Here is a 12,191-nt window from a genome sequence, read left to right as displayed (position 1 = left end):
AAAAAAAAAAAACTTACACATATACAGGTGCATCTCAATAAATTAGAATGTTGTGGAAAAGTTCATTTAATTCAGTAATTCAACTCAAATTGTGAAACTCGTGTATTAAATAAATTCAATTCACACAGACTGAAGTAGTTTAAGTCTTTGGTTCTTTTAATTGTGATGATTTTGGCTCACATTTAACAAATATGATGACATGCCAATCAGCTAATTATGGAAGCAGATTAGTCTCAAATATAATTCACGCAAAAAACACGATTCACACATGCATAAACAATTTCACATGCATGAAACCTAATTCACGTACACACAAAAAAAAAATTAACGTGCGTGAAAAAAATATATATTCACAAAAAGCAATTCACATGCGCAAAATAAAATTATATATTCATAAAATACATTTCACAAATGGAAAACACAATTCGTAGATATACAACTGTGCACAAAAACCAATTCAATGTTTAAAATGTACAAATCGTCATTTACTACGAATCCACTCGGATTTGTGTGTGTGTGTTTTTGAGACTTTCCGGGCAGAGCTCTCTTCCCACGTGGGTCTGTCGTACTCTTTAGCCAATCAGATGCGAGCTTACCATTCAACCAATCATATCATAAGCCACTGAGACTGCATTCAAGGAGCACGATTCTGCACACCTTTTGCGCAATATGGATTAATTTAGAACGGGAATTAAGCCTTTACATCAGTAATCCATAGACAGTAAAAAGAAATGGACACAGCGACCCAATTGGAACTCAGTTGAGACAAGTGAAGCCCATTTTTAGAGCGATTTTTAGAACTTCCGTTTCTGATGCGCAGACTCAAACTAAGCTTGATGACGTCAGCAATCTGTCTGACAGATGTAAATCTTCTAGTAGCTGTGCGTGCAAACTGCCATCGTTAATCTTGCTGAGACGGAGAGCTTGAGCGGGGAGTTCTTTGGCCGTGAGTGAGCAGGAGTGAGTATTCTGATTACATTATTTTGTATAGTATTTTAAAATGTAACACCAGGGCTTCTATGGGTTCTCTCTTGACGTCTCCCCGATTGCCTGGGAGCTTCTGAATGCAGTCTCAGTGGCTTATGATATGATTGGTTGAATGGTAAGCTCGCATCTGATTGGCTTAAAGAGTACGACAGACCCACGTGGGAAGAGAGCTCTGTGCCAGGAAAGTCCAGTAAAAACACACACACACAAATCCGAGTGGATTGCCGTAGTAAATGACGATTTTACATTCAGGTGGTACACTCAGTACCTTTTAAACATTCAAAGGTTTTTTGTGCACAGTTGTATATCTACGAATGTGTTTTGCATTTGTGAAATGTATTTTGTGCAGTTACTTTATATAATTTTACTTTGCGCATGTGAATTGCTTTTTGTGAATATATATTTTTTTCACACGCACGTGAATTTTTTTGTGTGTACGTGAATTAGGTTTCATGCATGTGAAATTGTCTACGCATGTGTGAATCGTGTTTTTTGCGTGAATTATATTTGAGACCAATCTGCTTCCATATTCAATCGCTACCACTTTGTTTATCTAAATGGGGAGTCATCTCAATTATCACCGGTAAAGCAAGGATCTCCACAAGGACCTCTCCTATTTCCAATACAAATTTCAACACACATTAATACCAATAGAAAAAATAATATAAAATAACACATTAATGCACACTATACACAACTATTATACTCAACCATGATCTATATACTGTATCTGAACATGACAAGATGAAATTTCTAAATTATCTAAGCTAACAGCTAATTGGATGACCAATAATTTTCTCCTATTAAATTACCTGTTCCTGATGCAGAAAAGCTAGTTCATGCGTTCATGACCTCTAGACTGGACTATTGTAATGCACTGCTAGGTGGTTGTCCTGCATCTTCAATAAACAAGATACAAGTTGTCCAAAATGCAGCGGCTAGAGTCCTTACCAGGTCAAGAAAATATGATCATATTATCCCAAAACTACAGTCTCTGCACTGGCTACCTATTAATTTCCATATCAGTTACAAAATATTATTACTTACTTATAAGGCCCTTAATGGTTTAGCTCCTGCGTACCTAACTAGTCTTCTACCACGCTACAACCCATCACGCTCCCTAAGGTCACAAAACTTTGGACTTTTGGTAGTACATAGGATAGCAAAGTCCACTAAAGGAGGTAGAGCTTTTTCTCATTTGGCTTCCAAACTCTGGAATAGCCTTCCTGATAATGTTTGGGGTTCAGACACACTTCCTCTGTTTAAATCTAGATTAAAAACACACCTCTTTGGCCAAGCATTCAAATATGCATCTCAATGCGATCAAATGCGCATTATTATTCTTTAGCTTGGGTTAAACTAATTAATATTTTAATTTGGTTGGAACAGCAGCTATGCTAATTATGTCTCTATTTGTTTCTCTGTTTCTGCCAGTAACCAGGATTCACACAAGCTCCAGTCTGGATCCAGAACACCTGAGAAGAGATGATTCCAAACCCACAGAGGACCTCAGATGATGCCAACCCTGAAACAACATACAGAACTACCAAATTTTTCTATAAGTTTGATTGCATCATTTAATAATTGATGTTAATAGTGTTCATCATCTGTTTGATTACATCTTTAATTGATTTTTCTGTACATTTCTGCCATATGTCCATAAACTGACAGTCACCACTGATAAGCTACAACTAAATATTGTAGAAACTTAATTTTCTGTGTTTAATATTTATGTTTTCGTATTCGTTCATTAAATGTTGCATTGATTTTTTTGATCATAATTGTGTGATTTTTATATCAGTGTTGACCCTGATGCATTTGAATCTCGGCCAATCACAAACATTGTGATTGCATAGATATTAATTTCATTATTCTTTTTATTTATTAATTCATTGTTGACTGTGTGAAAATAGTGAATTTTTTGGAGATGACCAACAATTCATTATTTTCCCAAGTTAGCCTAAAATAAATATAAAGCTTCAAAAATGGTTTTGTACAAAACACCTCTGGATATTAACATTTTCTTGTGGTTTTATAGTTATGTTTAATATTTATAGTATAGTTTTAAGCATTTAGATTAAAAGATTGATATTTTGTGGATTTATTTGTTACTTGCCTGATTTGATATTTACAGAAACAAATGGGGAAACAAAAATTAGTATTTATATTATTATGCCTGGCACTTTGTTTCTAAAATCTAAGTAGTAGAAAATAGATTTATATAATTGTTCTTCGTCTACTATAGTTAAAAAGGGTCAATTTTAAGGTGGGTGTGGTCTAGCAACACGCTTGGGCTTTGATTGGCCAATACAATGTTTGTCTATGACGTAGAATCCCGGAAATCGAAACTTATCGATCTAAACTAAACGATACGAAGAAATGAAAGTGATCTCGTGTCTGTGATCAGTGTCGGTGTGAACTGACACTGTTAGTACCGTGTTAAATTGATTTAAAAACACGGTAATGCGTCTTTTAGTGTTCTTCCGCTGAAGATATGACGCTCTGCGTGGCGCTCACGTGCTGATCAACGTAGTGAACTTCTGTCGCTGATATTTTTAGGTCTTTTTTTAACTGTGCAATGGAGTCTCTGTCAGGGAATTATATTTCTCAGCTGAACGAGTACCAGCAGAAGACACAGTGCGCCGTGGAGTATGAGGAGGGATCCACAGATGGACCGAGTCACATCCAAACGTGTGGAGCTATTATTCATTCATTATATGTGCAGATGAAAGCAGTGAAGTCTGCTGACGAACAGATTCTGAGCTGTTGTGATGCAAAGTAAATTACTATTGGTATAAAATCATTATTGTTGACTTGTTTCTAATCACATCTGTGTTATCAGGTTCACTATGAGGGCTATAGTTAATGGACAGCGGTATCCTGAAGGCACTGGGAAATCCAAGAAAGAGGCGAAGCTAAATGCTGCCAAGAACGCCCTTGATGCCATAAAAAACACCCCAAATACTGAACCTGTAAGTACAAATATGTTATATAGTTTAAAAAATATTGTTTATTGTCTCTGTGTGTGTGTGTGTGTGTGTGTGTGTATGATACAAATAATTTTGAAAGACTACAAATCCTATAATACATATTTTGATTATACACATATATATGTATTTACTTACTTAGATATTTTCTTAGTGCACATGTATTTTATTTACTTAGATATGCTTAATATTACACAAAAAAAAAATTTAAAAATAATAAAAAATAATATCCTAAATATTATACAAAAATATTATTTAAAAATGCATATTATACACGTGTGGACAGAATTGTTGGTAGCCTTGGTAAATATGATCAAAGAAGGCTGAGAATTTTGCAGTGCAGAATTATTTTCACAACCGCCTTTGATCATATTTACCAAGGATGCCAACAATTATGACCACGTGTGTATATACATAACCCTAATATTATGTATAATAATATTGTTACAAAAAATACACACATAAATAATATTTAATACTCTAAAGCAATTATAGGTTCTGGAATATTTTTTATTAAATTATAAAATAATTTTTTTTTAAATTATAAAATACTAAATAAAATACAATATTAAATAACTTAAGAATATTTTTAAAAAAAATTATAATTGCTATATAATACATATTTTGTGAGCACTCTATATAAAAATGCATATACAGTATAATATTAAATATTATGTTTAATATTGTACTCTATCATATTTTTTTTATTTTGTGATAATGCATTAGTTCATACAATGAAAATACTTTTAAAGCAATTTATTAATCTTAGTTGATGTTAATTTCAACATTTAATACATTATTAAATCAAATGTTGTATGTGTTAATATTTAATGGATTTGAGCTAATAATATGAACTAACAATGAATGGTTTTATTAACTAACTTTAATGAACAGGAATAAATACTGTAACAAAAGCATTGCTCACTGTTAATTAATGCATTACTAATGGGACACTTCACAGATTTCATTTTCATTTTGTTAATAATAATTATGTTCGACAATCTAGATAATTTGTTTAAAAATTAATAAATGTCTTTAACTGCAGACAACTTCATCTGTTCAAAACGCTCTCAACAATATGACTGTATCTCAGAGGAATTATACTTGCTGGCTCAATGAACATTCAATGAAGAACAAGTTATGTTTCAAAGCTTGTGAGTCCAGAAATCCAGGAAACACTACTCAGTGAGTATTTAAACATTTGCATGCATGCCTGTTCTTCTGATTCACAAAATAAATTCCAGCCCCTAGCATGAAATAAGACTTGATTCTCTCTTATCTCTTTTGCAGATTGTATACTTATGTTTGTAAGTATGTTAAGTAAGTATGTTTTGCGGTGTGTAGAGAGTTTCCTGAGGCTTGTGGAAATAATAAGAAGGATGCTAAAGAAGCAGCGGCAAAATGTGTTTATGAAGAGCTACTCAAAACACAAGAGGTAACAGCATTTATCTACTTGGACTGTCTAAGGCTCTAATTTATTTTTTGTTTGACTTTTTATTTTTTGGCATTTAAGGTCTTCAATGACAACAGCAATCGAACACAGAGGTCAGAGGTTGCATCTCGTAGGTAAATGATAAACAACATCATAACTTACAGTAACTGACTTATATTTAAAATTGTACTCTCCATAACATTCAATAAAAATAAGAATTAGTTATTACATCACCACTTTAGAACAACAGCATCACATCATCAGATAATAACCACATGGATGCTCTGCAGTAAATGGGTGCCGTCAGAATGAGAGTCCAAACATCTGATAAAAACATCACATAATCCACAAGTAATCCACAGCGCTCCAGTCCATCAGTGAACATCTGGAGAAGACAAAAGATGAAACAAATCCAGCATTAAGACGTTTTTAACTTCAAACCAATGCTTCTGGCTAAAATATGAGTCCATAATCCATAATAACGCTTCCTCCAGTGAAAAAGTGTTCTGGTCTGAATCAGGAGAGAAATCTGCACAGATCAAGCACTGTTTACAAGCTAAAACAGCTCTAAACAAATATGTGGCTTAATTTTGATGTGAGAGACAACAGGAGATTAACTTTTTCACTGGAGGAAGAGTTATTATGGATTATGGACTCATACTCTGACCGGAAGCAATGGTTTGAAGTTAAAAACCGTCTTAATGCTGGATGTGTTTCATCTTTTGTCTTCTCCAGATGTTAACTGATGGACTGGAGTGCTGTGGATTACTTGTGGATTATTGTGATGTTTTTATCAGCTGTTTGGACTCTCATTCTGACGGGCACCCATTCACTGCAGAGCATCCATTGATGAGACTCCTGGACTGTACATTTTCTTGCATTTTTTGTTTAAACTTTACATTACAAAAAACAAAATTATACTAATCATAAATAATATTAAAGAAAACAAAACTACAGCTAGTTTTCATTTTTGGCTGAACTATTCTTTTATACTCTATATTGTGCTGTTAATTTGACTCTTGTCTGTTATTCAAGTGCTAGCCTGGACCGTGCCAGTTTGGGTTTAGCTGATGAGAAGCACCACGCCTGACAACAACTTCATAGCACAGCACCGAGTTCTCAATGACTACAACAGCCAGAAACATAAACATGCGCTTGATTTCAATTTAGTGGAGAGACGAGGCCCTCCTCACGACCCTGAGTGAGTCTTGAGCTCTGCAGATTCGTTTGAGTTGAAAACAAAAAACTGACAATTTTCTTTTTCAGGTTTGTATATAAAGTTGTCATAAACGGGAAGGAATACCCTGAAGGACAAGGAAAGAGCGCAAAGGCGGCGAAGCAACATGTCTGCTCAGCGTGCTTGGAGCGAAATTAATGAGCATTCTGGATGGACCACACAGGCAGGACGCTTCAGAAATACAGATATATTTATAAATCTAGATGTTCATGATGTCATGTTTATTAATGCACATGCATGTTATGAATCAACAGAGTTCTGAAGATGACAGCTCCTCACAAACTCAAGAGACATCGTAAGTTTAAAAGAACAAAATAACAATGCATCTTTATATGATTATATATTATGTGCATAGAATGATATAAAGATGCATTGTAGTTTAATGTTTATCTGTTTCATAGTGAATCTCCGGATGCACAGCACTCCTCAAAAAGCTCTTCTGAAAGTCCCAGCTCAAGTTCTTTCATCGTCTTCAAAGACTCATCTGCTGTCAGTTCTCCTATGGCTAAAAGCCCTGTAAGTCCAGTTTGTTTTTTATTGGTAGCATTTGAATTTTTGACTTGAAATATCCACACACTAATATTTTAGAGGCTATGCATATCATAGAACATAAATGTATTTTAACATTTTATATTTTAACGTATGAATTGCAAACTGTTTTACAGTCTGTGATCCCACCGGATGTAAAGCCGAAAATAAAGTACGCTTTTACAGATATTAAATATCATATCATATATTTTAAATTTCACATTATTATCAGTGACATAAAATAACAACTTTCTCTTTTAGATTAGCACCAGTTTTTCTTCTGTCACCAAACCAGCCTTGCCTGGCCAGGAGTAAAGAGGTATTGGAGCATTTATAAGTTCTGCATAACAGTCGAACAAAATTAACGAGTTACTTTTTCTGTGAGGAATTAAGTTTGGTTTGCATATGTTCTTCATTAAATAAGTATCCTCCAGGTGAATGCAAAAAACAATGTTGCAAAATGAGACTAATGCAAAGGGAAATGTAAAGTTCTATTAAAAAATTAAACTTGGGTTAGGGTTAGGGGTTAAACTTTTATTTTTTCTTTATTTTCTTCTTCCAATAATTTCCACAGGTTGATCCTGTTGTGAATGTCCACAATCCTACAAAGCCACCTGGAGATCAACCTTCAAACCAAGCTGTAAAGTCAAGGTAAATCATGAGCTCTATTTTAACTTTGTGTGTTTATAAAGTGTCTTTGTGTCAATCAGCATAGCTTTTGAAACATTTTTCCTTTAGAAATCCATTTTTTTGAAGGTGTTATGCTCATCTTTGTAGGTTTTTAGAAGACTTTGACTCAATATGTCGGATTGGCAAAGGTGGCTTCGGACGTGTTTTCAAGGCAAGACGAAAGCTTGAGAACACACATTATGCTGTAAAGATAGTGAAGAGTAGAGAGTAAGTACATGAAAATCATCCTAATGTAATTTGATTGGCTGTCTAAGACAGACTGTTGCAGACATAGTATGCCTATGTTATGAAATTTTGTTTTAGTACTGCATCTACAAAATGTCAGGATATTTATTGTATTTCCCCAGAAAAGCTCTTCGTGAGGTTGGGGCTTTGGCTGGTTTTAATAATTCCAACATCGTCCGCTACTACACAGCCTGGGTCGAGGACACGGCGTACAGATACGATTCTTCAGAGAGCTACAGCCATTCAGAGTAATTCACCAAAAACTTAATCTGTTAAAAATTTATAGACATATGCTGATAAAACTGCTATACACACGAGATTAATACTACTAAAACCACTAACTAAAATTTAGCAAAGACACAAAACATTAAATGGCACAGAGTCCTTTGCTGAAACACGACTGAATTGTAGTAATTTTTACGAAACCATCAAAGGGGTCATATGTGCTGCTAACAGAACATTGTTGCCATTTGCTATGAAATGTGTTGGTGATTGGGTTAAAAACACACCGATTTTCCATACTGTACATTATTAAAGTTTCTCCTGCATTATGCGTCTCCTCTTGGAAATGTTACAAAGCCTCTCGGTCTGAAAAGCATGTGCTCTGATTGGCCAGCTATCCAATGCGTTGTGATTGGCCAAATGCCTCAAGCGTGAGTTGGAAATGTTACATCCCTTAACATACTGTGATGCCGTCGCCCGGTGCATAGAGACAAAACCATAAAATCCATTACAAATGGGGCATTTGTTGCGCTGCGTAAACATAAAACCATGTCTGCATTTGTGATCAGAGAAAAGACAAAAAACAAGCGCTACTTTACACTGCTCAAAACTCGAGTTTGCATCGTCAGTGGCAAATCTTTAAATATGAAAACGTACTTACAGGCTGTGAGTCAGAAGCACCAGACTGTTCTTGCAAAGTTGTTATTAACTGACTTTATAGAAACAGACACTGGCATTGTAGGCTACTGGATCAGGTCCTCGTCTTCTGTAAAATGCGCTGCACACATCTGAATATTTGGGTTGAACCTTTCTGGAACAGTGTTGTAAATACCACTGATTTCTAGTCGTGTCCTCTTATGGAAGGCCAAACAAAATAAAAGCGCGGTAGTTCCACAAAGAAACCACAACAGCGTCGCTTTCACAACGAAAAACGATTTTTCCACAGCGTCTCCACGACATGGCGAGAATAAAAGTTATGCCTAACGCCTTCTTTCTTTGCGTGAACATTTCACACTGGGCGAGAAAGAGATGTGAACAGAAAAGGTTGGGTTTGAGACTTTAGAGAGAGTTTTTGAGTGAGAGGAACTTTACAGATCTTCTTCATGCACCAAGAGCTGGTTTTGTGAACAGAGAAATGAAAAAGATTCTTGAATTTTAATGTGCATCATTACATAACGACCCTGCTAATGACAGACACATCTAATCAGAGTAGTACGTCATACAAGCACCCGAGGCAACCGCAGCACTTACCATTTATGTGTTATTTGATTTGTCTGTTCTAGCATTTTTTGATGCTTTTTTTGGAAATATGTTTCCGACTGAATGCGATGAACGTAAAGCATTGTGTGTGTCATTCAAAAATCGTATACTCGTGATTTAATATTCGCACAGCCATGCATTTTTGCCTTTTAGAATTATTGCAAACCCATGGGAAAACTTGAAATCGCATCATATGACCCCCTTTAACTAATGACATTATGCAGCCTCCATGCAACTGGTAATCATGCAATACCATTTAAGGTATACTTTCTTTAGTTCTGGCAGTGACCCAGTCACAAAATACCTCATATTTGTACTGGTCTCTCTGTCTGCTGGCTTTAGTTCTGGCAGTGACCCAGTCACAAAATACCTCTACATTCAGATGGAGCTTTGTGAGGGAGACACGCTTTATGCCTGGATTGATAAAAGAAACTCTTCAAATGTTGGTTGTCCTGAGCGGAGGACGGATGCAGCACAGATCAGCAGGCAGGTGATGAAGGCTGTGGAGTACATCCACTCCAAGAGCTTCATCCACAGAGACCTGAAGGTAGGGCTATAATAAACAGTTATTTAGATGGTTGGTTGATCGTTCTATTATTCTTTACATTGATCATTACATTTTGTGATTGGTCCATTACTGTACCTCTCTCTCTCTCCCACTCGCTCACTACCACTACCACAACACAATAAAAACAAAAACAAAAAAAACATAAATAAGCCAATAATGAAAACCCTGAATTAAAAATGGTCTCTACTCCTGTTTTCTCAACTTCGACAAGCTTGGTTTTGATCACTTTCTTGTTTCTTTGTTTCAGCCTTTGAACATAATGTTCAACAGTGAGGGAACAGTAAAGGTTGGAGACTTTGGCCTCGTGACCACAGCAGAAAATGACAATGACATGCAACTGCTGGAACGGACTGAAGGGACAGGAACCCTTTCTTACATGAGCCCGGAGCAGGTGAGTCCGGAGGCATACATTTAGAATTTGACTCGCTGTTCACAAACCAATTTACTGAACCCTAATGCTACATTTTACTAAGTAAAAGTTGACGTTACATGCCAGAATAATTGTAAAGAGTTTTCTGTCTTCATTGTTCCAAACCAAATGTTTAGGTGGCTCACACATCCTATGACAAAAAGGTGGATATATATGCTTTGGGTCTTGTATACTTTGAACTCATCTGGAAACTTGCCACGGTGTTTGAAAAGAGCCAGGTTTGGTTCATCTTTTGGTCTTTTTTTATATAATAATACAATCCATGTGTTGTGTATGAACTTGCGTGTGAACTTCCTGTGTCTGAGGTATCTGGATTGTTATAAATAATATTTTAATATTTTGTGACCTTTAGATTTGGAAAGATATAAGAAGTAGGACGTTTCCACCACAGTTCTCTAGGAAATTTAACTTTGAGGTGAGTGTCATTTCATGATTGAAGAATTTGGAGAAGTGCTACTATACGCTCAAAATATCAATCAGAATATTTCCTCAAAGCTGACCGTTATCTAACATGCTGACTCGTTTTTCACGGTTGACAGCACAAGCTTATAGATCAAATGCTGAGACCGAGTCCTGAAGAGAGACCAGACGCCTCCGAGCTGTTCAGTGAGCTGGACCGATATACTAACATCCTGAATGCAGATAGAGACAACAAAACCATTTAATGAGATCTCATCTCTTATATATGCCTTTATAATAATAGCAGTTGCTTATACTGTATATGTAAGGTGAAGCATTTGGCAGAAGCTTCCATAAAGCAATTAAAAGGTTCACATGGCAAGTGTGCAATTCTAAAAACAAGGGGACGAAGGGGAAGTTGATGTAAAACAATGACAATTTTGTCATCAGTTACTCATCTGTGGAAAAATGTTGAATGCCTGCTGTGTTCTGTAGAACACAAACGAAAGAAAAACAGAAGTGTAAAAAGGTATAAAGTGAGTTTATCTTGTGTCTAACACGTCTCTGTTCTCTCTGATCATGCTGTTGTATTACTTTAATTCAGTCTGCATGTTTACATGAATTATCAAGAATCAATGGCTGATTCAGAGTGTTGATTCACTCTGTTTCTATTTACATGAATTTCCTTTGGAACAGAAGTTGAACCCATTAGCTGTCAGTCTTTATTGTGAACCTGTCTGTATTGCACAGTATTCTGAAACAATAAATCATGAGCTTTCAGCCTTGTCTACAGTTAAAGTGGTGCATTTGTATCCATTCTCTCTCTTTTTGCTGTCTGTGAAGGTTTTCTTATGTGCTCACATCTGATTTTATATTATTGGGATGTTCTTGTGAAAATATATATATATATATATTTATTATTATTATTATTATTATTATTATATATATATATTTTTTTTTTTTCTGTTTTTTTTTCTGTTTTTCTGTTTGTTCTGTTTAAGCATACTTAATTACTTAAATTGCTGGGCTGTCATTGTTAATAAGAATCCTGTAGAATTACCTACTCATTCCCTCGTCTGAAAATGACAAAATTGGGTCTAAGATATGATCAGTTTATTCCAGAACATTTGCTAAAAAGGGAGAGATGAGATGAGATGGAAATTTTTGTGTGTTCATTTACCCCCCTTTTTATTTATCAGTATATTTGAATAATACATACATTCGTC

General features: G+C 35.3%; 1 pseudogene; it reads left to right on the top strand.

Moving 5' to 3' along the window:
- Window positions 1–3,304: 3,304 nt before the first annotated feature.
- LOC109093916 lies at window positions 3,305–11,763 on the top strand (annotated as a pseudogene).
- The last annotated feature ends 428 nt before the right edge of the window (window positions 11,764–12,191 follow it).

The sequence above is a fragment of the Cyprinus carpio genome, chromosome B13 (genome assembly GCF_018340385.1).
Source record: "Cyprinus carpio isolate SPL01 chromosome B13, ASM1834038v1, whole genome shotgun sequence".
In the NCBI taxonomy this organism is placed as follows: Eukaryota; Metazoa; Chordata; class Actinopteri; order Cypriniformes; family Cyprinidae; genus Cyprinus; species Cyprinus carpio.
The sequence above is the reverse complement of the archived record's forward strand: the minus strand, read 5'-3'. Positions and strand labels throughout refer to the sequence as shown.